Here is a 24,478-nt window from a genome sequence, read left to right on the forward strand (position 1 = left end):
AAATTCACAGCTTTACAGAGCTAGCAGTAAAAGTAGTAAACTTAAAAAACAAGATCATAAAATAGTGGTTCCTAGGTCACTGCTAATAAGCAAAGTGGTAAAAAAATGTATAGGTGGTCAATGTTTCTCATTTTAACATTTTTAGTCTCATTTTAAAATGCTGGATTTTTACACAAATAGATCATCCTTTTTTGATTACTTTAATGAACTCTGAGTAGATTTAACTTACACAGCTGTAGGACAGATAAGGACGGATTATAGCTCGAGAGCTGAGCAGGAGGTAGAACAAAGGGGAAGGAAAAGGACTGCGGGGAGGGCAGTGAAGGGGGAAGGGAAATATGTGAATTCTCTGTGCATTGCTTTTCCCACCCGCAGTTTAAACAGCATAATAAGGTTTCCTCAGAAATTTGGGAAATTATGGTTTCCAATTGCTTACGCAGAACTTGCTAATAACATGCTAACATTCTAAGGTGAAATGCATTAGATTATTTTCCATTTGTGACAGACGTTTTCGATCCTGAACTCCATTTTTGAAAGATATGGGAAGATATGAAAACTAATAACCACTGATATTAGAATTTGAGAAGGTCTAAACTCTTGGGATTTTTCTTTTTACTTTTTTTTTCTTTAGGGCTAGGCCTCTGTTTTGAAACCTCCAAGCTTTTTCCTACCTGTCTTTAAGCTGAGAAGATAAGTGTGTGTTTGTGTTTATTTTGGCCTATGGCTATGTAGAAAGGAAATTTAAAGTTTTATTGAAAAAATTTCTTTTGTATTAATGCCATTTTGGGGGATTTATTTTTCCTTTTCAGAGGATAAGCTGATCTATTTGATGATGAAGATCCTCTGCTGGAAATGCTTGAAAATGTGCATGGAAAGGCTTTTGTATTGATTAGCTAAAGATAACGAATAACACCAAGTCTCCCAGCAAGGCACAGACAGGGCTCTCAGGCTCCCCGGGCCCCATCACTACCTAGGACAGCGTTTTTTAAAAGAGTGAATTTTGCATTGTTGCACAGTTCGTGCTAAGCCAATCCTGTGGGGATACATTTGGTTTTGATCACAAAATACTGAATACATAATACACGTCTCCGCTGCTATCCCAAGTCCTACATTTCCTAAGCAAACAACTTTGCTCCTCCTGCAGGGCCTGCTCCTGCCACCAGCTGCCCTGGGAGCTCCCCGGCCCCCCGCGCCCAAGGTGTCCTGGGGGAAGGTGGCCGCCCAAGCTGCGTGTGCACAGGGCAGCGCCTGGCGCCTGCAGGCAGTGGTCGAGAAGGAGAGTGCCTTTTTCACCAAGATATTGGCCACGCAGAGCTGCATTTGTCCTCCTGTTCGCTCGCTTGTTTGCCTACCAGTATCCAAAGAGCCACTGCTAATCCATAGGGGCATCTGAGGAGGAGGTTTCATTTGTGTGAGGGTGAGGGCCTGCGCATAAATCAACATTAAAGACAGGAGAGCCCACGCAGCTGCGGCTGTGACCAGCCCTGCCATGCCCGTGCTGCCCTTGTGTGGGGCCGACGGGACGAGACAGACCACATGTCTGCACGTGCTGAGGGCTTCTTTCCCCTTTCTTTGCACACAGGCGTGATCACCAGGGCTCAGCTCAGGCAGGAGCCGTGGGGTAGGACGAGGAGGCCTGGCAGCATGGAGAGCCTGGTGGAGTCTCTGGTCATTAAAGAGGGAGCTTCTGCCAAATACACGTGCACAGAAATACGATGAACTAGGTTGCTCAGGGCTTTTTATGTTTAGTTGTAAAGAACAAGAAGCATTATCTAAAGGATTTAAGTTACATCACAGCCATGAACTGAATATGCTCCAGAGGTTTAAGTAATATAAACCTAGAACATGATGTTCACAGTGACACTCAAAATTATTTTCAGTTCACGCTAATGAATTTATAGGTGGTAGGTGTTTGCTGATTAAAATGGTTCTCATGTAATTAAAGACCATAGCTCAATATTTCAGCTCAGTAGAGCTATCATAGTCCTAATGACACACCCCGAATTCTCATTCTGGGTTAAAAAAAAGAGTCTTTGCAGCCCTTTATTCTGCACAAGGCCAGCCCAGGACTGTGGCATGCTCAGACAGCAGCACAGGAAACGTGAGAGGCGTCCCAACCTGCCCGTCAGCATGACTCAGCTTGGCGTCCCAGCCGCAGAACTGGTGTTTTCCAGGGCTCCATCCCCCTGCCCACCATCACCCCCTGCTCTGTGCCTGCTGTCTCCCACATGCACTTGCTGTTCGAAGGGGCTCCTCTGCCACCTGGCACTGAGGAGACCCCCTACGGCCCCATGATGCGTCTCTCCACTGCAGGCAAAGCCCTGAGTTGGGGGCACGTGTGCTGGGTCTTATCAGTGTTTAAACCAGCCCAGGTCTCAAATCCAGTTCAGTGGAGCGGCATGAATGCAAATGCAGAAGAAAGGAAGCAATGAGAACTGGGGGGAAGGAAAGACCATTTCTTGAAGCAGCAGCACTATAACATCAGCATAAAGTGACTTTAAGTTCCCCATCCACAAAAGAGGAATAAATGCCCCTCTAATCTCGCCCTGCAATCTGTGCATGGGTCATACAATGTAAGAGTGAGTGAGCAACACATTAGGGCATCCGGTGAGTGGCTGAGTAGAACAAAATTGTCTCAACACATAAAGCCAATCTGCTTTGAGTGGATCCATAATCTAAGATCCTCCTGTGCGGAGAGTCCTATAAAACTTAAATAAACAGAGAAAATGAAATTGAATACAATTGAAGTTCTAGATCTTCAGCGCTGTCCACTACGCACTCACTAAATTGCATTTACACACAAAACATCTATAGAAATACTCACTGCTACTTACAGCTTTCATAAGACAATAGTGGAATTTTTTCACAGAATATCTTTTTTTGTGGCACAACTGAGGTTAGAAGAGAACTCGCAGGGTCATCTGACCCAAATCTCTACTCAAAGCAGGGCCTGCTTTGAGGCTAGAGCCAGCTTCAAAACAACAGGCCAGGTTGCCCAGGGCCTTTGAGCATCTCGCCGGTTGGTGATGCCACCCCTCTCTGGGCAATAAATATTTGACCAATGTTTGTCAACTTAAAATTTCTTATACCCCATTTAAAGGCCAATGGAGCCAAGAATATCCCAGAGAGCTCTGGGATAAAATTTTGAATGTATATACATTTAAGCCAAGGCTGGTAATAGGAGGCCAGTGGAAGTGATGGAAAGAGAAGCTAGAAAAGAGCTCAGAAAAGGCAGAGGAAGGCACTGAGAACTAAGAAACCAGAGTAAATACTGAGGTGTACAAAATTGTTTCCATTTAAATCAGCAGGATCTTTGCCACTGACTTCAGTGAAGCCAGACTTTCACCCAGGCACTGATGGTACCAGGGTGGAGGGACAGCAGTAGGGTTTCATTATCCAAATAAACAGTGTGACCCAGTTTCCTCAACTCACTTTAAACTGGAGGCTAATGTTCAAATAATTAAAAGGCATCATCATGATCTGTGACTCATTCTTTGCACAGTTCAGTCAAGCTGCTTTTAAATCAGTCAACAGACTTCTTACTGATTACTGGAGTGTGTCAGTGCTTTCTACCTACTTTCAAGAGAACATTATACAAGCATGGCCTGATCTCATCCTCAAGACTTTTTAATACAGCTTTCTTTGCAAACCTAGCCCAGTTGAACTGTTTGTAACTCTTTAGAAAAGAAAATAGCATTTTTAATAAAAACAAGATATTATAGAAGGAATTAAAAATAAAGAAACCATTGCCTCTGTAATTCCTTACAGGTGCCTTGGTTTCAGTGACGGGAAGTGGCCACACTCAGCCATCCAAACTGTCCATTTCAAACTCAGTAAGAGCTGTCTTAGAGAGGCTAAGCACAGTAACCAAAAGGAAAAATGTTTTTCTTGTGCTAACAAAAGAGAGATTTTGTAACTCGATTCTGCGAGTAATAACCCTCTGACCTTCAAAAACGCAGGCCTAAAATTGCCCCAGATTCTCTTCCCGAGTACACAGCTAAGTGAGCAAATTTTCAAACCAGTAAACATTTCTGTTGACTTGAATAGACTGCAATAAGAATTGTTGCAAATTATAATCAATAATGCATGTTGCACTGTACACACACAACTGGCTTCTGAGAAAAATGTTTTCTATTAAATATAATTAATATCTACCTAATTATTGATATATAATAACTCTAATCATACATTTGGAATGGTAGATTTTTCCGCCTTAATTAGCTTACAGAAGACATGACCAGAAGATATCTCTGATATCAACAATTTAGTAGGATTCAAACAAATATGAACAGGGAGAATATCTACAATAATATTCTACAATGAGCTATTTCACATGAATAGAGAAAAAAAAAAGACTTTTTGTAGCATCAACCAGATATTCAGCAACAGCAGTTAATCAGGAGCTTCCCTAGCTGGCAAGCTATTTCCCAACCGCCCCTATAGGTTTATTGCTGCATCTTCCTTCCAAGGGTGAGGTGCTGGCCTCTCAGATCCAGACTGTTGTGCTAGATGGACCAGTTCAGTTTTTTGATTATTTCCAAGTGCCTGTTACATTACTCATGCATAGTTTTGAACAAATTACAAAATATATTCACTATGCAATATCCAGGAGAATGCAGAAGACTGATAATAAATTGCTGATCCTGTGTCACTAGTTCAAAAATCCAAACTTGGTAGTAAGTTAAGGTAACTCTCTGGCCATTGTTTTCACAGCCTTTTAAGCCAAAGGAGCAGGGAGCAGCAGTGCACGCATCCCTGTGCTAGAGCTGGGTTAGCAGGCTGCCTCGTCGGCTTGGGGACTGCCTGCTCCACTGCACTGGGAAAATCTGTTTTGAACAACCACTCACAAAGAGATGTGACAATTCAGCACCAAGAGGTGCAGTTCAGAAGAAAGGATTACTTCTTTTTCCTTGAAATTTTGTTACTCTGTTTGGCATTGTCTAGATATTGCCAGTTTTTCACCAGCTTTTAGGGTTTTTTCTCCCTCTCTTCCTTCTTTATTTTGTCAGAGGCAAAATGGAAAAAAAAGGAGGAAAGGCGAGGTAGAGAAGTGAAAAAAAAGTTTTTATTTCTTTAGAAAAACTGCATTTCCAGCAAAAATTTTCAGTTCCCTCAAAAAATGTTGAGTGATAAGTGTGGCCAGCACTTCTTACAGCTATTAAACTCACCATGAAGAACAATGAAAGAGTTTATGGCTGTATGAGATGCAATAGGAAGCCACTGAGTCTTCCACCTAATGGACTCACTGCCCAGGTCAGTGAGCACTTCTTGGTGTATCTATGGCTGAGGCTTAACCTCCTCATGGGCACGGCTGTGCTGAGATCTGTGTGTTATCACTCCCTCATACGCTGCAGCTCCTGGAGCTCCAGCTGGACTCCACCATTACCTTGGCCAAGCATGAACGTGTAAATGTGGTTCATTTGGTTTCCACTGTTTATCAGATTTAGGCTTCATTTGCTGTGTGACTGACTTTATACCCCCGTCCTGTTTCATGTCTTTTTTTTTTTTTTTTTATCTGTTTGTTACTGATTCTCTTCATTACCTCTGTTTCTTGTGCCATGCCCCGTGTCAGGCTGTTACATTTATGCCTTCACTGCTTTAAAGTGATTAACATTTTGGCTGCTGTGTAGCTTTCTCTGAATTTAGAGATGCAAATAGCATTAATTCTGCCACAGTCATAGGGTCAGCAGAACAAAGACTAACATGGGAGCAGCGAGAGGCTCAGTAAGAAGAGAAAGAGATGGCAGGGAAGAACATAAATAAGATTTCTGTACATAGAGTTTGCACCCATCCAGGCTAATTAATGTGATGCTTTCTATGAACACCTACTTCAGTTTAAGAGTAGCTTGGCCAAGTTTAGCTTAAACCTGTTCCTAATCAGCTAGGGCAAAGCTGAGATAAACCTGGATTAAATCAAGGCTGGAATGCACAGAGAAGGACTTGGATATTGCGTCCCAAGGCACACACTTACTTCAGCCAGCTGAAACACTGATTTATATGATGATGTTTCCGGATGGAAAGTACATATTAATGGAAAGGCATATCAATATTTAGTTGGATGTACAGCATGTTTTGGAAGACCTTTCTCAGGTTGTTTATACAGTATTTCATGAGACTGGGGTCTTTGAGAACTCCTAGAAACAAGAAAAATAGCAAATGATAATAAAATATGGTTAGCAATAGTTACTTTATCTAGATGAGAACAAAGAGCTGCCTCTGCATGGCAGAGGATCAGAAATAGACCTGAGTTTTTACTGTTTTCGCAATTAAAAAGAAACACCTGTTTTTCCCCCTTTAAAAGAAATATGACAGGGAAGGAAAATACCCCAAAATGCTGTAGGCAGCTTTACAAGTTTTGAAAGATCAGATAAACCTCATACATTATCATACATAAAGTCCAGTATTTCAGGAGAGAAGACACCATCCCTGCATCCCTAGCACAGAGAAGACACCATCCCTGCATCCCTAGCACAAACCAGTGGTTGCTCATGCCGATGGCTGGAGAGACCAGATAGCTCAAGGTAGAGGGAAATGGAGTGCCAAGCTTCTCGGCTTAAAGGTACCTGGCTTGCATTCAGCTCCAATCTGCAGTGGCCATGACCTATACAGTGAATTTAAAGGCCTAACTTCATTTGGGATTGGAATTGCACTGTCTAGGTTGCAAACATATACTTCCACTTTAGTTGGAAGGTATGTCTGAGAGATTAGTTGAATAGAGAAAGACTGATTTATCATCTTTTTCACAAAGTATACCCTTTCCAGCTGGGCATTACACTGACAGGGAAACGGAGGGAAGTTTACACTTTCCTTTTATAATATTCTAAAAGTACATTAAGCGGGCAGCACAGAAGCAAACAGCCCCCACTCCTGGTCTGCTTCAGATGAGGAGAGAGAAAGGTCAATTGAGATTTTTATTGAGTTTCATTTCAGGACTGCAAGACATGCTGTTCACATCATTAATCTTGCATTGCTATTCCTGTGCACCAGACCTGCTTGGTATGCATTTTACTTGCAAAGAATAATGATAATTTTAGCTGTCTTCAGACCAAGATGTACAAATCACAGCTATTAGCAGAGGAGCAATTTTTAAAATAGTGATATTTCATTTCGAGTTAACATTGTCCCAGTGCTAATACCAAAACTCATCTTTTACAAGAATATTCATAAAATTCTTGTAACATTCCAGCCATAGAATTTAACTTTTTAACCTACAGTTTTCAGAGTAGCACTAAGAGAGATCCATCTAAGCAAATAGCCTGCTGGTAGGTTGCTCAGACAAAATGTGGAGAGCTCCATGAAAGCTTGATCAGGCTTATGCCTGTGACCTCCTGCCACCATGTTTGGGCATTGGTGTGAAGATCTGAAGAATTTAGTCTTTTCTTATCTTGAGCAATGTCCTGCTCCATCTATACCGTCCAGCACTAGCCACCCAGTCCACTTAAAAAATTTTAAAATGAACAAACGTATGTGAGAGAAAAATCTGGCTGGTTAAATGTTCCAGGAAAGCAATTATAAGGGCCTTGCCAGCAAGGTCGTCCTTAGTTCTTGTCCAACTCCATACGTGTATTCCTAGGAGAGGATATTTAGCTGTTCCTATTTCCAGCTCCTGCTCCTAAGTCACAATTTCTGGTTTGCAAAATTAGAAATTAATGAAGTACGTTGGCATCAGGAGGAGTCCTCAAGAGAAAAATCCAGCAGTAAAAGGTTGGAAATTGCCACAGAATGAGGAACTGATGCATAGCACACCGTGCTCTGGGTGCCGGTAGGTAGGCAGTGACTCATGCAGTAGACCATATAAAGGGATGAGTAATCAGTGAAGGTAGGGTGAAAGAACAACTTGTCTCATACGAGACAGGCAGTTGCAACTGCAAATCACCCCTCTATGACAGCAAAGCCGTAATGAAAAATTTGTTGGCATAGAATAAAGAAGGGTAATGAAAGAAAGCAGTAAAGTAGTAGTTCCCAAACTGAATCTGTTCAAGAACTAACATCACTCACAGCAACAGCAGCAATTCATGGCCCTGGGCAGAGTTGGAGGCATTCAGCTGCCCCTGAGCCCCTCTGCCTGAGCCTTCTTCTGTGCAACCCTGGGAGCCAGGAGAGATGTAGCTGGTCTCACCCACACAGAGACCTGACATTGCAGCAAGCACAGCTTCACATGCACTCAGACCCAAGAGCACAACGGCCGTTGTGTCCCCAGCACGAGACACAACATGCTGAGACTTCTTCCTTATTTGGATAGGTGCAGTCTATTAGCATGTTAAATGAAAGTCAGATCATCACTTCTTTGCTAGTCTTGGTAATCACAGTCAGTAATAGACACAGGGGAATGCTCTGACACTCTTCAGCTCTCTGATATTTTGTTCACCTAGTTCTCTTGGACTCTGTTAAAACTTAAATTCGTCCCCCCGTTTCTGATTTTGTGCATTTGGTGTGTATATCCAAGCAAGGCATCGGAGTTATTCACAATGCTAGTCATTGTGACTGAGCAGAAATGGGGTGGATTTATCTTTGTTCTCAGACAGGATAAGCCTAGGCATTAGGAGAAAGTCTCCTGGTTTAAGCTCTCGCATTTGAAAAATGAAACTCCATGTCTGCACTATTCTTGCTTAGATTCTATCCCATAAACAGTCTCGCTAAACATTTGAAAAGAAGAGCAAACACAGCCAACTCCTATTAAGTTATACTGAGTAACAATCCCGTTGCAGGGCATTTATGTTTTCTGCATGTTCTACTAAGAGCGAGGTCCCTTTAAAGCTTTCAGTATGATTTAAACATATATGCTTTTTATATAAGTCAGGAAAGAGAAATGTAATTTCCCCTAGCTTTGTTTGGTCAAAGTTCTCTGTTCTAGCACTTAATTAATGACTCTGGCGAAACATTTTGAAAGCAGCAATGTTTCTAACCCCAAATGCGTTGCCAAATTGAGTACTTCCTCCTCATTCTCTGTTTTGGAGAGAAGGCTGAGCTCACATCTATGCACTGCTAATAAAATCAAGGAAACTATTTTTATGGCTCTGGAAAAAAAGGTATTTCTTCCTCAATACCCATCTGTCTGTCAATTATATCACCTTCTTCTTTTCTGTAGCTATAAGAGGCTTGGAAAGCAAGGAAAAGGAGAAAAGGGATGTCACATAGAATGGTGCAACACTATACCAGTTGGAATAATCAGCTTCATTGGTTGGCTTTGACACATAATTTCCTTATTTATAAATCCACCCTTGAATCCCAAGCACTTAGAGAAAAATCCACATAAGGACATAAGCACCGGGAATGGAAATTAGAACTGAGACCGGAACATAACACTCAAATTTTTACCTAACCCTATGAGTGCCTGTTTTTTCTGACCAGTAAATTTCCCTAGGTTTTAAAGTTTTCATATCTCTTATGGCTCCATCGTGCCAGGTGAGAGCAGCCCAGCCCCTGTCCCAGGGCTGAGATACTGCAGTATCAGTACCAGTAAGCGCACCTAGGGCTCCCCTACTGTATTCCTACAGGTGCGACTCCAAATGGACAGAATTGCCTTTAAAAACACATCCAGAAGAGGAGATAATACACTTCTACTGCACCACAGCCTAGAGGCCACTTATCCAGGCAGTAAGAAACTGCCTGGATTCAAGACCCTCAAGTTCAAGGCCTTCTGCTCTCTGAAGGGCACAAAATCACATCTTCTAGTTCTGCACTTAATAGCGTAACAGCCAAAGTCTAGATTCATTTCACCCAAGATTTTGCACTGAAATGAGATACCAACAGATAGATATGGGGACTTCTAGCAGATGATTCAGCCCAGCTGAATTGCCCAGTTCAGTCACCACCAAGGGAGCCTAGGTAAATAACTCCCTTAGCCCAGCATCCAGTTGGATGTCTAAGCCGTGCTGGGATGGGCCCAAGCTCAGGTGCTAGCAGCTGTTCATGCAGAGGGGAAATCTCAAAGCCTTCATCCCCACAGATGAGCATCCTGCATCCTGCACCCCTTCCATTTCCACTGTGATTGCTCCAACCTGGCAACCCCTGACCAAGCGCTGTGCAAGTCTGGAGCTCTCCTGGCAGGATATGAGAGATGATTGACCAGATGGATGCTACAAAACAGAATGAAAAGAAATTGACTCTGTTGTCTTTTCCTCAGTTGGGGGGTAGTGACACAGGTCTCTCTCTTCTACCTGTATGTACTTTTCCCATGAAACTTGTAAGAACTTAGAAGGCTTCTGTTTTGCAGTCATATCTGGTTGTCATTCCAAATGGAGGAGAAGTTTTTTCACAGAGGATCACAGATGGTGGGAGAAATCACATGAATCTCATTCCCTTAGACAGCTGTACAGCCCTGGAGCATCTGTTGAGTCAAAGACAATAATTTCCCTGTGGTAAGTTACAAACATGGGCTTCCTCTCAGATGACTGTCCTTCTTCTCCAGAGTTGCCTTCTGCTCAGGAGGAAATGTTGTACTCAGGTGTTAAGGGGCAGGGGAGCGAGGTGAGACTTAAGGCTAGCTACAATTATTTTTGAGAGATTCAGGAAGAGACAGATCAAATAGACAGTGTCACTCCCTGATCAAAGTTCCTCTATCTTAGCAATTGCTCATCTTTCAAGGCAAAACTCTATCACTAGCTGCCTATCTATGAAATAAGTCAGAACTAAATATTCAGTTGTCATAAAACACACTTGGTCTGGAATGTGTTAGCTCTTGGAGACGGCTCAGAAAAGAACACACAAGATTTTAAAGTATCCAAAGCATCATCCTTCTTGCAGACACTGCTGCACCAGTTTCTGGGTGCCATAGCTACTGACTGCCCAATTCTCAAGGTTTTGTGCTCTTAGACATATTGATAGGACTATCTTTTCCTGAGCGATATCAGACCTCACACCTGAACTCTTCAACTGCTTTGCTCCTACAACCACAGCTTATCTGTGGGAGAAAAGCTGTCCTGCTTCTGGACAGTGCCCCTGGCCAGCTCTTGCCATGCTGTGATATCCCTGAGGCAAAGGAGCACTTTGGGGAAGACGGCCGTGCTGGACTCCCTGACCCCAGGGGGAAGCCCTGCTCAGGGGGTGGCAGCAGGCAGCGAGTGGTTCCCAGGCCCTCCTGCCCGCCACACTCAAGAGACCTGCCTCTCACAGCTGACGCGCCGCACCTGGGCAAAGGCAGGATCCCTGAGCTGCCACTGTGTCGAGTCCAGCAAGCGCGCTGGTCAAGGCAGTAGCAGTGCAGCAGCCCATTGCAGCAGAGCAGTGGCGTCAGGGCTGCGAGGAGCAGCCTTTGGCAGAGCACAGCAGCCCACACTGCATTCACAGATTGGGTGCTGGACAGACTTTCCCCACAAGGAGCCAAGACTTTTCCTAAGAAGTAGCCAGGACTCCCAGCTCCTGCCAGGGGACACAGCCTTCTCTGGAGCACCGAGTTCGGTGGCAGCTGTGAGACGTTGCCTCTGCAGCAATGACTCTACCTGACAGCTCTGAGGTCCACCTCAGAGAGGCTGAGCTTTTGGCCCTGGTGCCTGGCTCTCGACTCCTGAGCTCATAGAATGACCCTAGTTCCTCTGAGCTGAACTACTGCTAAATGCACAAGTGCCATACACTCATTTTCTCCCAGCTACAATCTCTCCTTACCTCCTAAAATCAGAAGGCTCTAAGGACTACATCAGGGATATTCAAAAATCTCAAGAAGAGCTGCAGGTACATCTTCACTGAAAGTGATTATTAGAGAAAGAAACTCTGTAAAAGCTTATCAATGCTATAATCATAAAACACTGAATTTCCATGACAGGCAAAGCATGGAAAAATATCAGGTCTGAATTTCTTCTGGATGGTTGGAATGAGCCCATATCCTGACACTGACCCTGATGCAAGGCAGGCTGATGTGAGTGGTGGCAACGACCAGGTGAACCTGCAAACAGGGCTGAAAGTTTCACTGCTAAGTGAGGATGGTAATGATTTTGGTTTTGATGCAACAAGACAACTTTCCCTGAACTAATAAATGGTGAAATAACGAATCTGTGCAAGAAAGAGAACAATATGGCAACCTCAGGCAAGGACAACGATATGGACATCAGCTAAAAAAGTAAACCATAAAGTTACTACTGAATTATTTTATGGGTTCATTGCCTATCTTCAACAGCAGTGCACTTAGCACAAACACTGCTCACTTACGTTGTTCTACAGACTTGCAGCATCTGACAAAATAAATGACAATCAAGGACTTCTCATTTGGCATTTTTGCTTTCTGCTGGAACACAATGATATTGGTTAAACAGGTGTCTTGTAAATATCTGCCTGCACTGTTCTTGCTTTGTATATTCACACAGCCCATGCAAATTCTATGCTTTATTTTTGACACAGAAAACCTGCAGTGATTTTTATGTTTAAGACATTCATTCTGCGGTTATTGCTTCATTTGCTTCACCTAATGTCAATATACTCTTTTTGTGTGAAAAAACTTTAGAATATATTAAGAAAACATATTTGCACACATAACCCTCACACTGCCATTACATGAACCACAAGTTTCAGTGGCCCAAAATGTAAGCCATTCTCAAAGTATCTGGATCAATGAAATTTCTCTGGGTTGTTAGAGTGACTTGGCAAAGCCAAGCTTGGCAGAGCTCAAAAGACCAGAGAAATCTCTGCTCACGAGCCTGCATAGACTAGGAGTAAAGAAGCCAAGGCAATACAAAGTCACAAATGTTGAATTTGCAAAGCTGGACAGTGCTAGCAGGAGGTGCAAAGCACAGATGAAGAGGAGAACAACAGCCCAGAGGCTCTCTCTTAAGAGCAATGATGTGCAACATCCCGGAAGAAAACTGACTGGACTATCTGCCTAATATCAAGCTAATATCTTCATTTTAAGCTGTGTACAGGTGCACAAGCTTTATGGGAACTAATGATATTATCAGAGAAAAAAGCAAGCCACAGAAGACAATAAAGAAATGAAGTATAGGGCTTCACAGTGGTGATCTGCCCCTCACAAAAGGAATATAAGAACCAGTTATTACAAATATTTACAAAAATACAATCAGGGATTGTAGCAGAGATACTAAAATACTCATTGTTTTAAACAGAAATCACACATGGATCTCATCAAGCTGACACCCCTAGGAAGAACAGGTCATCTGTACAGTTAAGGAAGAGTTTGAGGGCATGGAGGAATCAAGAAGCTAATAATAAAAACAGGCTAGGGCTGAAAGAACCTAACATGATTCAAGAATTACTTCTCTTTCTCAAATGCAGAAATTAAAGGAGTTTGTTTTCTGGGAATCATAGGGCAAGCAGAGCCACCAGTAGAATGATCTTAAAATAGAGAAAAGGGCTTTAGCGTGAAATCTGTTTTGTCTGTTTTAAGGTAAGTCATTACTAACTGAAACTGACCTTAAACCAAGGAGGGCAGTTTCCAAAAGGGACCTTACAAACATCTTCCTGCCCCACAAGAAACCACCAATCCTATCTGCAAATTCAAACATTGAACATACACAGTGGATACAATTCTAGGAAGGTCTAATGGCTTTTCTGGACAGAATAGGCACAGGAGTAAAGTCCAGAAGTAGCATCTCAATCTGATTTAAAAAACAAACCTGCATAATCGCAGGCATGTGTAGGCTGTGAATGCCAGAGCTCATAGAGGCCTCCTGCAGAAAAACAGCACAAAAGAATTATCCCAGCTTCTGCTGGGAAGTTAAAGGGGGAGGCTGAAATCTCAGTATTAGCTGATCTTTTTTTTTTTTTTTTGGTTAAGGATTTTTCAGGATTTACAGAAACTGACCCCTCCACTATGCTCTGATGGCTTTGCCACTACTTAACTTTCTATCTATACAACAGATTTAGATTCACTTTCTTCCTGCAATATTTTGGAGAGGGAATGAAGTCTTTTAAAGATTGGAAAATCTAAAAGCAACAACAATTCAAACAAACAAACAAAAAAACCCAGAAAGCCTTTATACTGCCTTTATACTCAATAATAATATAGCCTACATAATAATATAATAAAGCCTTTCTACTCAAAAGGAAAATGAGTTAATAAGTTTAACAGGAATCTCCTAAAAATTGTCCTGTGTGTCAAAGAATAGGCTGTCAGGCAAAGAGTCCCCCACGGATAACATGGGGAGGAGCAGATCCTCGCAGTGAAGCAGACACATTAGTTCAAGTCCAAGACTAGTCTTTCCTCCCAAGATAACCGCAGCAAAGGCAACGAGGCAGGCAGAGACAGCCCGCCAGGGCTGTTTGCTCTCGTCCCGGCGCAGGCGACCCAGTAGCAAGGACACAACTTCGAAGGCAGGGGCCGGAGCAGGCCGCCACAGCACAGAAATGCAGATATCTCACTAACAGCCATAAGCCCCAACCCCTGGGACAGGGGAATACAGGGTCAAAAGAGCAAAGCCTGTACATAGTCCTGCAGCTCAGCAGTATACAGAGCAGGCACATCTGTGGGTTATTGCAGAGAGCAAAGATGAAAACCTTCACTAGTACAAAACCTCACAAGAACAAAGCCAGTGTGTGAAAAGGGAATAAATGGAGCATGTTCACAAGAAATGGCTGGTGCCAAATATTTTTTCTGTGCTAGAAGTGTCAGCTGGGTCTGACAGGTGCCTCTGGAAAAACAGCAAGTCAGAGCAATAACTAATGGCTCCCTAAATCCCTGCTGTCAAGCACCAGCATGCTAGTCATTTCCACACTTTTCCTTTCTAATGGCTGAAGGGTAACCACACCTTCCCAAGATACCAAGCCTTTCGTGTATCCTAAATAAATGTTAAACTCCCCCCACCCTCTCAAGGGCTGAAAAACTTGGACAAGGACAGGTAGAACCCACTCCACCACCTGATGCCCTGCTACTTCTGCCTCTCACCGTTACCCATGGCTCTTCCTTACCAAAAGCTTTTGACCAGATTGTATATCTCTTTGCTCCTGCATTTCCTCTCAGTGCAGCAAGGACAGCCTGGCCCGGGGGTCTGATGTTCACCTGGGATTTCTAAGAGTTCCCTGATGGGCCACATTTCCCACATCCCATGCAAATCACTTCCCCTCCCTTTGGAATAAGGGCACTGTTGTTCACTCTGCCGCCAAAACCCTGGGAGGATGCAAAGAGGAGAGACTGCAAGCCACTCCCTGGAAAGGAGAGCCATGGAAAGATGCTGCATGAAAGCAATGTAGATTCCTGTCTGCCACTCTAGCTTCCCAGGGTAATTGATTTCAAGCTTTCCTGCCTGCCTGAAAATACCACAATAAAGTTGACTGACTAGGAGGACGGACCAAACTTTCATCAAAATAAAGCATTACCATTAAATAGTGATTCTGAAGTAATCATTTGCCATTGGTAGAAAAAGAATCTGACCTCATAGCTTCAAAGGACTGAAAAGCGTTCATTAATCTTTGGTCAACTGCTGGACTGCAGAAGATCACAGAATGGCTGAGGTTGGAAGGGACCTCTGGAGATCACCTAGTCCAACCCCCCTGCTCAAGCAGGGTCATCTAGAGCACGTTTCCCAGGATTGTGCCCAGACAGTTTTTGAATGTCTCCAGGGAAGGAGATTCCACAGCCTCTCTGAGGCAACCTGTTCTAGTGCTCTGTCACCCTTCCTGTAAACAAGTTTTTCCTCATGTTCAGATGGAACTTCCTGTGGTTCGGTGTGTGCCCGTTGCCTCTTGTCCTGTTGCTGGGCACCACGGAGAAGAGTCTGGCCCCATCCTCTTGACACCCTCCCTTCAGATACTTACACACATTGATCAGATCTCCCCTCAGGCTTCTCTTCTCCAGGCTGAACAGGCCCAGCTCTCTCAGCCTTTCCTCACAGGAGAGATGTTCTAGTCCCCTAGCCATCTTAGTGGCCCTTCGTTGGACTCACTCCAGGAGCTCTATGTCTCTCTTGTACTGGGGAGCCCAGAATTGGACACAGCACTCCAGGTGAGGCCTCACCAGGGCTGAGTAGAGGGAACAGATCACCTCCCTCCACCTGCTGGCAACACTCTGCCTAATGCAGCCCGGGATACCACTGGCCTTCTTGGCCACAAGGGCACACTGCTGGCTCATGGTCAACTTGTTGTCCACCAGGACTCCCACGTCCTTCTCTGCAGAGCTACTCTCCAGCTGGTGGGCCCCCAGCCTGTAGAGGTGCATGGGGTTATTCCTCCCCAGGTGCAGGACCCTGCTCTTGCCTTTGCTGAACTTCAGGATGTTCCTCTCTGCCCATCTCTCCAGCCTGTCCAGGTTCCTCCAAATGGCAGCACAGCCCTCTGGGGTATCAGCCGCTCCTCCCAGTTTTGTACAATCAGCAAACTTGCTGAAGGTGCACTCTGTCCCTTCATCCAGGTCATTGATGAATAAATTAAACAGTACTGGACCCAGAATTGACTCCTGGGGGACGCTGCTAGACACAGGCCTCCAACTAGACTCTGTGCCACAGATCACAACCCTCTGAGCTCTGCCATCCAGCCAGTTCTCAATCCACCTCATTGTCTATTCATCCAGCCCGTAGTTCCTCAGCTAGCCTAGGAGGATGTTATGGGCGACAGTGTCACAAGCCTTGTTGAAGATAAGCCGAGCTTTTATTTTGATGCTCTTGTTTTCTTGAATCAGAGCTGATATGGTCTCTACAGAAACACTGATCACAGGAAGTTTTTCTTTCTGTGGAGAAAGCAATTTTTCAGAACAAAAGTATGAAGCAAGCAGCTCATTGGGGTCAGGAAAGGGGGAAAATTAATGGAACAAATGACTGATGAATGACAAAAGGATTATAAGCAGTTTAGCTAGATTTCCAGAGCACCAACAGTGGATGGAAGGATGGCAAAAGAATGAAATTGGTGCGTACTGGGCCAGGAATAAAAAAACACATGAAATAAGCACTATATTTTTGTAAATTATCCTGATCCTTTGCAGATAACATTTGCAAAATTAAGGCTGGATTCTAGTGCCAGGAAGCCCATAGACGTTTTGACACTGAGGTTAGCAGGAATGGGACCTGGCCCATGGATAATACAAGAAAAACAGAACCAAGCCAAAGATTATTTTCTTTTAATTGGTTGAGATTTTAAAAGAGAACTAAAGATTTAGTGTCTTCACCACAATATAATTTTTTTTTAAAGGTTTAGTTTTCAGAGGGAAATTGTCTAGTAACTCCAAAAAATCAGGATTTTTTTGAAAACATCTCAAGTTACTACTGAAGAATGTTTGAAACCAAAAATCACCCATCATTTCTGGAAATTTCATAGAAAAAATAAGCTATATAAAAGCAAAGCCTAGTGGTTTCCCTTTACATGGTGGCAAGTTTTGATTAAAATTTATACATTTTACTTGTTTGTTCAGTGGCTGGCCTAAAATGTAATTATCTGAGCAATCTAGTATTTTGAGTCTATAAATACAAAAATGAACATTTAAACTTTGTGGCTGTAACTTCATTTCTCTAAAGGTTAAAACTGAAAGCACACATCTGACAACCTCCAACTGTGGGAGAGTTCAGTCCTTCTACCTACCTTGACCCCAAACTCTTTGCTTCTTGCTCATCCTTAGTTCTGTTGAGCTGTCTTTGTCTTACAGAAAAAAATGTCTTCTGGAGTCTTTTATAACACAATCACTGCTTTTGAAGCCTGAGTAAATACATGAAGAGAACATCTGAAGGAAATAATAGCTTAGTATTGAAATGAAAGATATAAATAACATAACCATAACGCCTATTTTTAGTTTAGAGTTTATGGTGGCGTTTTACCATTTCAACAACACTAAGAAATTCTCCTCCTGTAAATTTTATGCATATCCTACCGCCTATAAAACACAATGTTTAGTTTACCTTGCTATCTGTTCTATCTGGGCTGCCTAAGACGTAGGGCTGATATTCCCAGAACCTCCATCACTTGTGAGGAATTCCCTTATTTAGCTGTGCTTATGACTGAATTTAATAAATCTGTGAAAGACATGAAACACAGTAATATACCTCCACTGCTTGTGAGAATTGTTTCAACTCAGCCAAATGCAGTTTTCAAGTGGAATGGATCCCAGGACTTTTTTTTTTAAATACCTGGCTCAGTGCTGCTCCATTGCTGCGGGTGCAATGAGGAAGTCAGCATTGCTCTGCAGCGAGCGAACCCCTCCACGAGCCCCTTATTTGGGCTGTTCCCAACAGTTGCTACATAGCAGCTGTGATGCCGATGAGTTACAGCGCTCGGTAAGAGGGCCTTTATTCTACATATATTCTATATATAAAACGGTGGTATTTTGCAGGTGCTATACGGCAGTGTTCTGCCACATGCAACAACATCACAGTAATGCTGGACTATGCTGTTATATAGGCTTTTACTCAGAAGTGGTACCTTTTAAGGTATTAACTTTTAAGCATTTTGTATTGTTTTTAAGTTTTTTACTTAGTTTTAAAAGGGCAATCTAACTGAGTACTAAATCGGAAGTTATTGCTGCTGTTTACACTCAGTAGGTAGGTTGCATTAGCTGTCTCTCCCACTTGCTCAGTGTTACCCCTAAGCCAAACCTCCCTTGCATTTGTAGACAGGTTGTTACACAAACAAATTGGTTCCTGAAACTCACTGTTACACAGCCAGCTGGAAACCTCAGAACAGCCGGGGACACGAGAAATGGTTATATATCAGGGCCTGAACGCAATCCAATGACAGCGCGAAGGCACCAAGAAGCCGCCCAGGGCTGTCGGCGGCGCTGAGCTGCCCGTCGTGGGCACTCTGAGGGCCACGAGCCCCATCTGGCACGGCCGGGGAGGCGAGTGGAGCTGGTCCTGCCATTCCCCCGGGCTCTGGACACGGTCGGCGCGTACCTGTGCACTCACCTCCCCGCTCTCGGCGGGAGCGGCAGAGGGGAGGGAGCTGCCATGGCTGTGGGAAACTCCCGAGGACCCGCAGTGTGAGCCCGGGCCTAAAAGCTGTAACAGGCTATGCACGGCCAGGTCCGAATGCAATGCATTTGTGAGGTTTTTATTTTTTTTAAACCAGCTTAGTTTGCATGCAAACCGTACTGTATACAAAGTGTGAGGTTTAACAACAGATAGCATCTAGCACCTCATGACTCCTATACGCAGAGCTTGGCATTGAAGAGCTCCCTGACCGCAGAGCACCCCTGACCATCTCCTGGGAACACTTTTTGACTGAAATGCCAAATACTTAAAGCATGCCTAACCACCATAAGAGCTCCACACTAAAATTACACAGTGTTTACACACACGCATACAGTAGCTGAACTTGGAAACCTTCTAAAACAGACTGGAAATACTCATCAGTTTACAGTTTTTAATAAAAGAGGGCGCAGGAGAGAGAGGAGACAGACAGACCTATGTTACCACAGCTGCCAAGAAACTGAAGAAAAGGTTTAAACAGACTTCTAGTCTATTCAGGGGGGAAATCCTCTTTGTGCATTGCATGAATAATATGCAGCTACTAAAAGATGATCTTTCCCTCTTAGTTAAATGATGCAGCCCAGGAATCTGCTGGGCTTAATGGCCATAGGACCAGCCATAGCACGAGGCAGGTCCAGCCCTCTGAAGAATGGGAGTCCTCTTCACAGTGCACCAGGTTATGAACGCGACGAGCCCTCCTCTGGAGCAGACCTTGTTTCTGGAGCCTTCACCCTTCTCACTTCAAATTTAATCAGAAATAATCAATCCTTTCGAACGACAGAAAATTTACCTGCTACCAAAGTCTCCACACAGGATCTCAAGATTTTGAAGCGCTGGGAATCAAAGAATATTGCAGCCACATCCTCAGGCTCTGAGAATTTTCTTGTACTCTGGCTTTAATAACCATTTTAATGTGATGAACCCTACATTAAATTGCATAAAACTAATATACCAGGTAATGAAGTTGCCCTTTGAAAAGTTTCAGCACTACTATTGAGTGCATTTGCACAGAAAGCAGTTGTGCGTGCACACAGCAGAGTCATGGACAGAAAGGCCACAGATCCTGTTTTCAGACCCACGCTAAGGTACTGGCCTGCAGGAGGATATTTGCTTGAAGGAAAAATGCCAAGAGTCATTCCCAAATATGAGCATGCAATTAGGAGATGACAAGGAATGCCTTTCAAAATGATACACGGCGCTTTTTTACCAGTGATGGTCTTGTGCAAGAGATCTCAGAGCATTGCAGAAATCCTAGATAGTGGGAAAGAGGATGAAAGGAAGCTTGTGCAAACATTGTCTCAAGCAGAGGAATGACAAATGCCCTGGGGAGGAATCGTTTAAACACTCCAGCAAACTCTGTTATAATCAAGGTGTAGGCAAATAAAAGGCCATTGTATTCACAAGTGGATCAAAAGAACTTTTGAAATGCTAAGAGGATTTGAGAAAAAAAATGGAAAATGAGAACCTTTCAGGGCAGGCAGGACACTCGTTGCATGTGGTTGACAACTGGCTTTTGTGCTGGGAACAGGAACAGAAGTTAGTTCATTTCTTTAATATGGCACATCCGTGCCAAAATTATTGTCAAAGCTAGGATGCATCATTAATAATGCGGTAGTAATGTGGCAACTGCTCTGTCCAAAACTGCCCTAAAAGCGAGGAGGTGCAGATGTAGTTCTCGATATCAGAGGAACAGGAAAAATATCTGCAAGAAAGAAAGGAAAGACTTCAACAGTATGGAGAAAATCATAGCCTGAAAGAAAGGTGTGAGCCTCAGATTTCTGTTCGGTCTTTCCACACCGTAGCCAGGCCTTCTCACTCTCATGTGTGCTTGAGTTAGTTCTGCCCAAAAAACTGAATGAAGATAAAAATACACCAGAGCATTCAGTCAAAGGAATAAGGGCAAATGATTTTCTCATCCTAGGAACTGTTCTTAATATTTAGTTGAAGCTAGATGAAATGAGGTGGATGAAAGACCTAGGTTACAACTTGCAGTGAACTAGCCACAAATGAACAATAGCCTGAAGATTAAAGCTATGTTTAAAACTGCTTTTTGCTCTGCTTCTCAAAGCATGCTTCTTTTGACTTGCCTTGTTAGCTCTATTTCCATTCCTAGCCTAGAGTGACAAACAATATATACTTTAAACTGTCAAAAACCTTGTGATTGACCCACCATCCACAATTTGGTGCTGTATAATTGTAACTTCATATTGTTCACTGTACCTTTAGTGTGTTGTGCCTTATCTGATATAAGGCCCTTTGCTCTCTGTGCAGAGGCAATAACAAGTTACATACATAGTCTGTAAGTACCAAGAATTCCAAAGGAACTAGCTGAATTAGCAATAAAAAAAATACAAGATGCACAGTAGTTATTAAACCAAAGAAGAAGTATTAGTTGCTCTTCTCAAAACAAGTTCAAATTGTCACAAAACATTTGCAAAATATTCGCAAAATATTCCACTCTCAAATTGCATTGGCAATTGCAGTGGAAAATCTCCGGGGTCAAATTCTCTGCTAAACCAGGCAGAGAAGCTGAGCCAAGGCAGCAACATGCTTGAGGTTAGGATACAATCTTTTGACAGTTCCTGTAAGAAACTACCCTTCTTTTGCACAAGGGAACCTCCTGCAGTAGGATTTTGCAACAGCCAGTTTTCTTTAGACATGAATATCAGAAGGGAGTCAAGCATATGTTGGAATTACTCTGTGACTGCAGTCTGAGACTAAACAACAGGTAATGTTTCTCAATTAGACATGCTAATCCTCCTTACAAAAGCCAGACAAGTATGCTGTGCATTCACAGATTTAGCCGAAGGGCTTGCTAGGGCAACCTTCTTATGGCGCGTAGCTGAGACAACCCAGCTGTGTCCTGGCCTGAAGCGACTCTAGGTAATAAATGAAAAGTAATCCTTTTATATTCATACAGTGAGATTATAGGTACGTAACCCCTGCAAGCCACTTGGTTTCCAATAGAAATGATAGGGCTGCACGAGTAGGACAAGGTAGCATCTAAGATGAGAGAAAAATGGAGCTGCTTTGCTTTGGCCAAAAGAAATGAGGGCTGACCAGTCGGCAAGCCTGGTCTTAGGTGGGGAGTAACAAATCTGTCTGGGTCTTTAGAATTGATTCTCCATAACTATCATCAATTTAATAAGCCAAGGCTCAAATTTTAATCTGCGTCCTACGGAAGTCGCCATATGCTGTTGCAGACCCTCCACACAGGCAGCCCTCAGGCGGGCAGCAGTGGCTGGCCACCCTGCGAGAGACAGGCCATCTCCTCCAGGCAGCACCACCCCTTCAGTGGGACACTGGGTCCCTTACTTTGCCCTTTTTCAACATAACTAAATCCAAGAGGGATTCCGCTCTCACTTCCTTCCCGCAGCTCTCCCAGCAGGACTCAGCAGACCCTCTACCCTCCACCCTCTCCTCAACCCAGAGGTGCCGATTCCCTGGGCTCGCGCCCCACCGCACAGCTGGGAGCTGGCAGCGGTTCCCCAGGGAGACTGAGCGCCCGGCTCCTCTGCCGCTCTCCACTGCTCCCTCCACTGCTTCACTCCTCCCCGTTTCTTCCCAGCATGCTCCAGCCACCTCATCTATAAACAAATTTGCACTGACATCCTGCTTCAACCAGACTTTCCATGCAACCTCTGCAGAGCCTGGAAAGACAGCTTTTAGACTTTCGTTTAGACTAATTGCACCATTTTATACTTACTTTCATTTAAAGTTCCATAGAAGCTAGTAGGTCATCCAAATAAAATTCTTCCAGTCATTCTTTCTTTTACCTGCTTGAGATTCATAGAAATAGTAATTAAAAAACAGCTTCTCTCTTAAACTCAGATTGCAGGAAAAGATTTAAATTAAGGGGTACTTTTGAAAAAATTAGGAGCTTTTCATTGAACAGTGCTAATTATATGAGGCCTTTAAACCCCATTGAAATGTAATTAAATACATGTTCACCTCAGAAATGATTTTAAAAAATTAAGCTTTCCTAAAGCCACTCAGTAAAACCCCTTGGAACCCATTATGAATCCTTTCAATAACATTTTGCAATCATTCAGATTGGGGCTTTTTTCTTCTTCTTTTCCTATTGGCTTCCTACATTTTCTTGAGAGCAAAATGTCCTAGTGCCATTGTGTTAGTTTGGGGAAAAAATCTAGCACAATCAGCAAGTGCAACTACTCTTTTGTTTTCCCCTCGTTACCCAATAAGTGCTTTAAAAATGTGGGTAATTAAACAAGTGACTTCACATGTGGACACACATAGGAAAGAATGAAATGTATGTTATCGGTAATCCTCCAGAGTCCATATAAGCAAATCTCTCCAGATATTGCACTATAGGTCAGATCCTGCTTCTTATGAAGTCAGTGGGAGGGTCACCATTGTCTTCTGTGTCAGCAGGATGGAGCCTGTAGTGGTGGATCATCATCTTCAGATGTGGTGAACTGTCCATGGCCGTTGAAGTCAGTGGGGTTCTGACTACTTAGATTAGTTGATGATCTGCCAACATATGTTTATGCTCTATCACTATTGAAATCATGGCACGCAGCAACTTAAAAAACTGTATTTTTTTTTAAGGAAGCCCTGGAGAGCTATCCTGCACAATTGGGAAAGAACTGCTCATGCACAGAGTTGAAAAGAAAGGAAAATGTGTGCAGCAACAGAGCGAGCATGGGAACCACAGTGCGGCACATATGCTTGCTCTCAGCTATACATCAGCTATCGTTCTTTAAAAAGGGGAGAACCTGTAGGAGGAAAAGGAGGTAGGGGATTACTCCTTCTCCTGGGAGCCCCTGGAGCTCACTTAGGAGAGGACAGGCACGTGAGACCACGGGAATGGCAGATCAGAGAGGCAGGAACCTGCATGTGCTGCCAGCAAGGGGCAGGAAATGGCCAGCCAGGCCCCAGGGAGCCAGAGGGACCATCGCAGACCAGGGCAACGGAGCCAAGGTCACTGCTACAGCAAAGCCACGTGGCTGTCTGGAAGCAAGGACTTCCCTGCAAGGACAGACCAACAGCGAGAACTACGTATAAACCTCTTCTTTTTTGTCATTTTTTTTCTTCTTGCTCTGTGTCTCATAGTCGCTTTGAATTTTCTCTATTTAAAAGTCTAAACATTTTCAAATTAGATTTTGAGTTTAGAAGCCCAGTTTTTTTCTCCAGTCTTCCTGGAGAAAGTCATTATAGAGGAAAGTCTTGGCAGATCTGCCTCAAACCTCTGTTCATTGGGGTCCTGTCAAAAGTACTAAGAGATATCATCTGCAGTGGCTCTTAGAAGTTAAGATTTTTTTGAGGCTTAGTTTCGTTTAATTAAAATCATTCTACTTACTATTACCTGAGCCGGAGTATAAACAAACTCTTCTTAACATTTCAGTGCATCATTATTTCATCTGAATGTGGCTACTAAAAAAAAAAAGTTCTGCTGCTGTTTGCATCTTGGCCTTTTTATTCAGGCCAGACAAAAAGTAAGGACCCTAACTACACTTTATCTTGGAATCAGCTCATGACAAAGAAAAGATCAAGCCCACAGAGCTGTGATGAGCCCTGTACTCATAAGGATCCTCTAACACTACATGCATTGCCATAGCACCTTCTGCTTAAAGGATACACACAACACTCCAGTGAGGTATATAAAATTTAAAAAAAAATTTAGTGGG

The 24,478-nt window shown here is 43.3% G+C and overlaps 1 long non-coding RNA gene across 1 annotated transcript; it reads right to left on the bottom strand.

The window, feature by feature from the left end:
• Nucleotides 1-16,431: 16,431 nt before the first annotated feature.
• On the bottom strand, nt 16,432-22,610 carry LOC138064258 (uncharacterized). Its single transcript, XR_011137534.1, has 3 exons — nt 22,537-22,610; nt 17,452-17,565; nt 16,432-16,606 (listed from the first exon to the last, which is right to left on the bottom strand). It is a non-coding gene; the product is annotated as an uncharacterized lncRNA (long non-coding RNA).
• Between the last annotated feature and the right edge of the window lie 1,868 nt (nt 22,611-24,478).

The sequence above is a fragment of the Struthio camelus genome, chromosome W, assembly GCF_040807025.1.
Source record: "Struthio camelus isolate bStrCam1 chromosome W, bStrCam1.hap1, whole genome shotgun sequence".
In the NCBI taxonomy this organism is placed as follows: domain Eukaryota; kingdom Metazoa; phylum Chordata; class Aves; order Struthioniformes; family Struthionidae; genus Struthio; species Struthio camelus.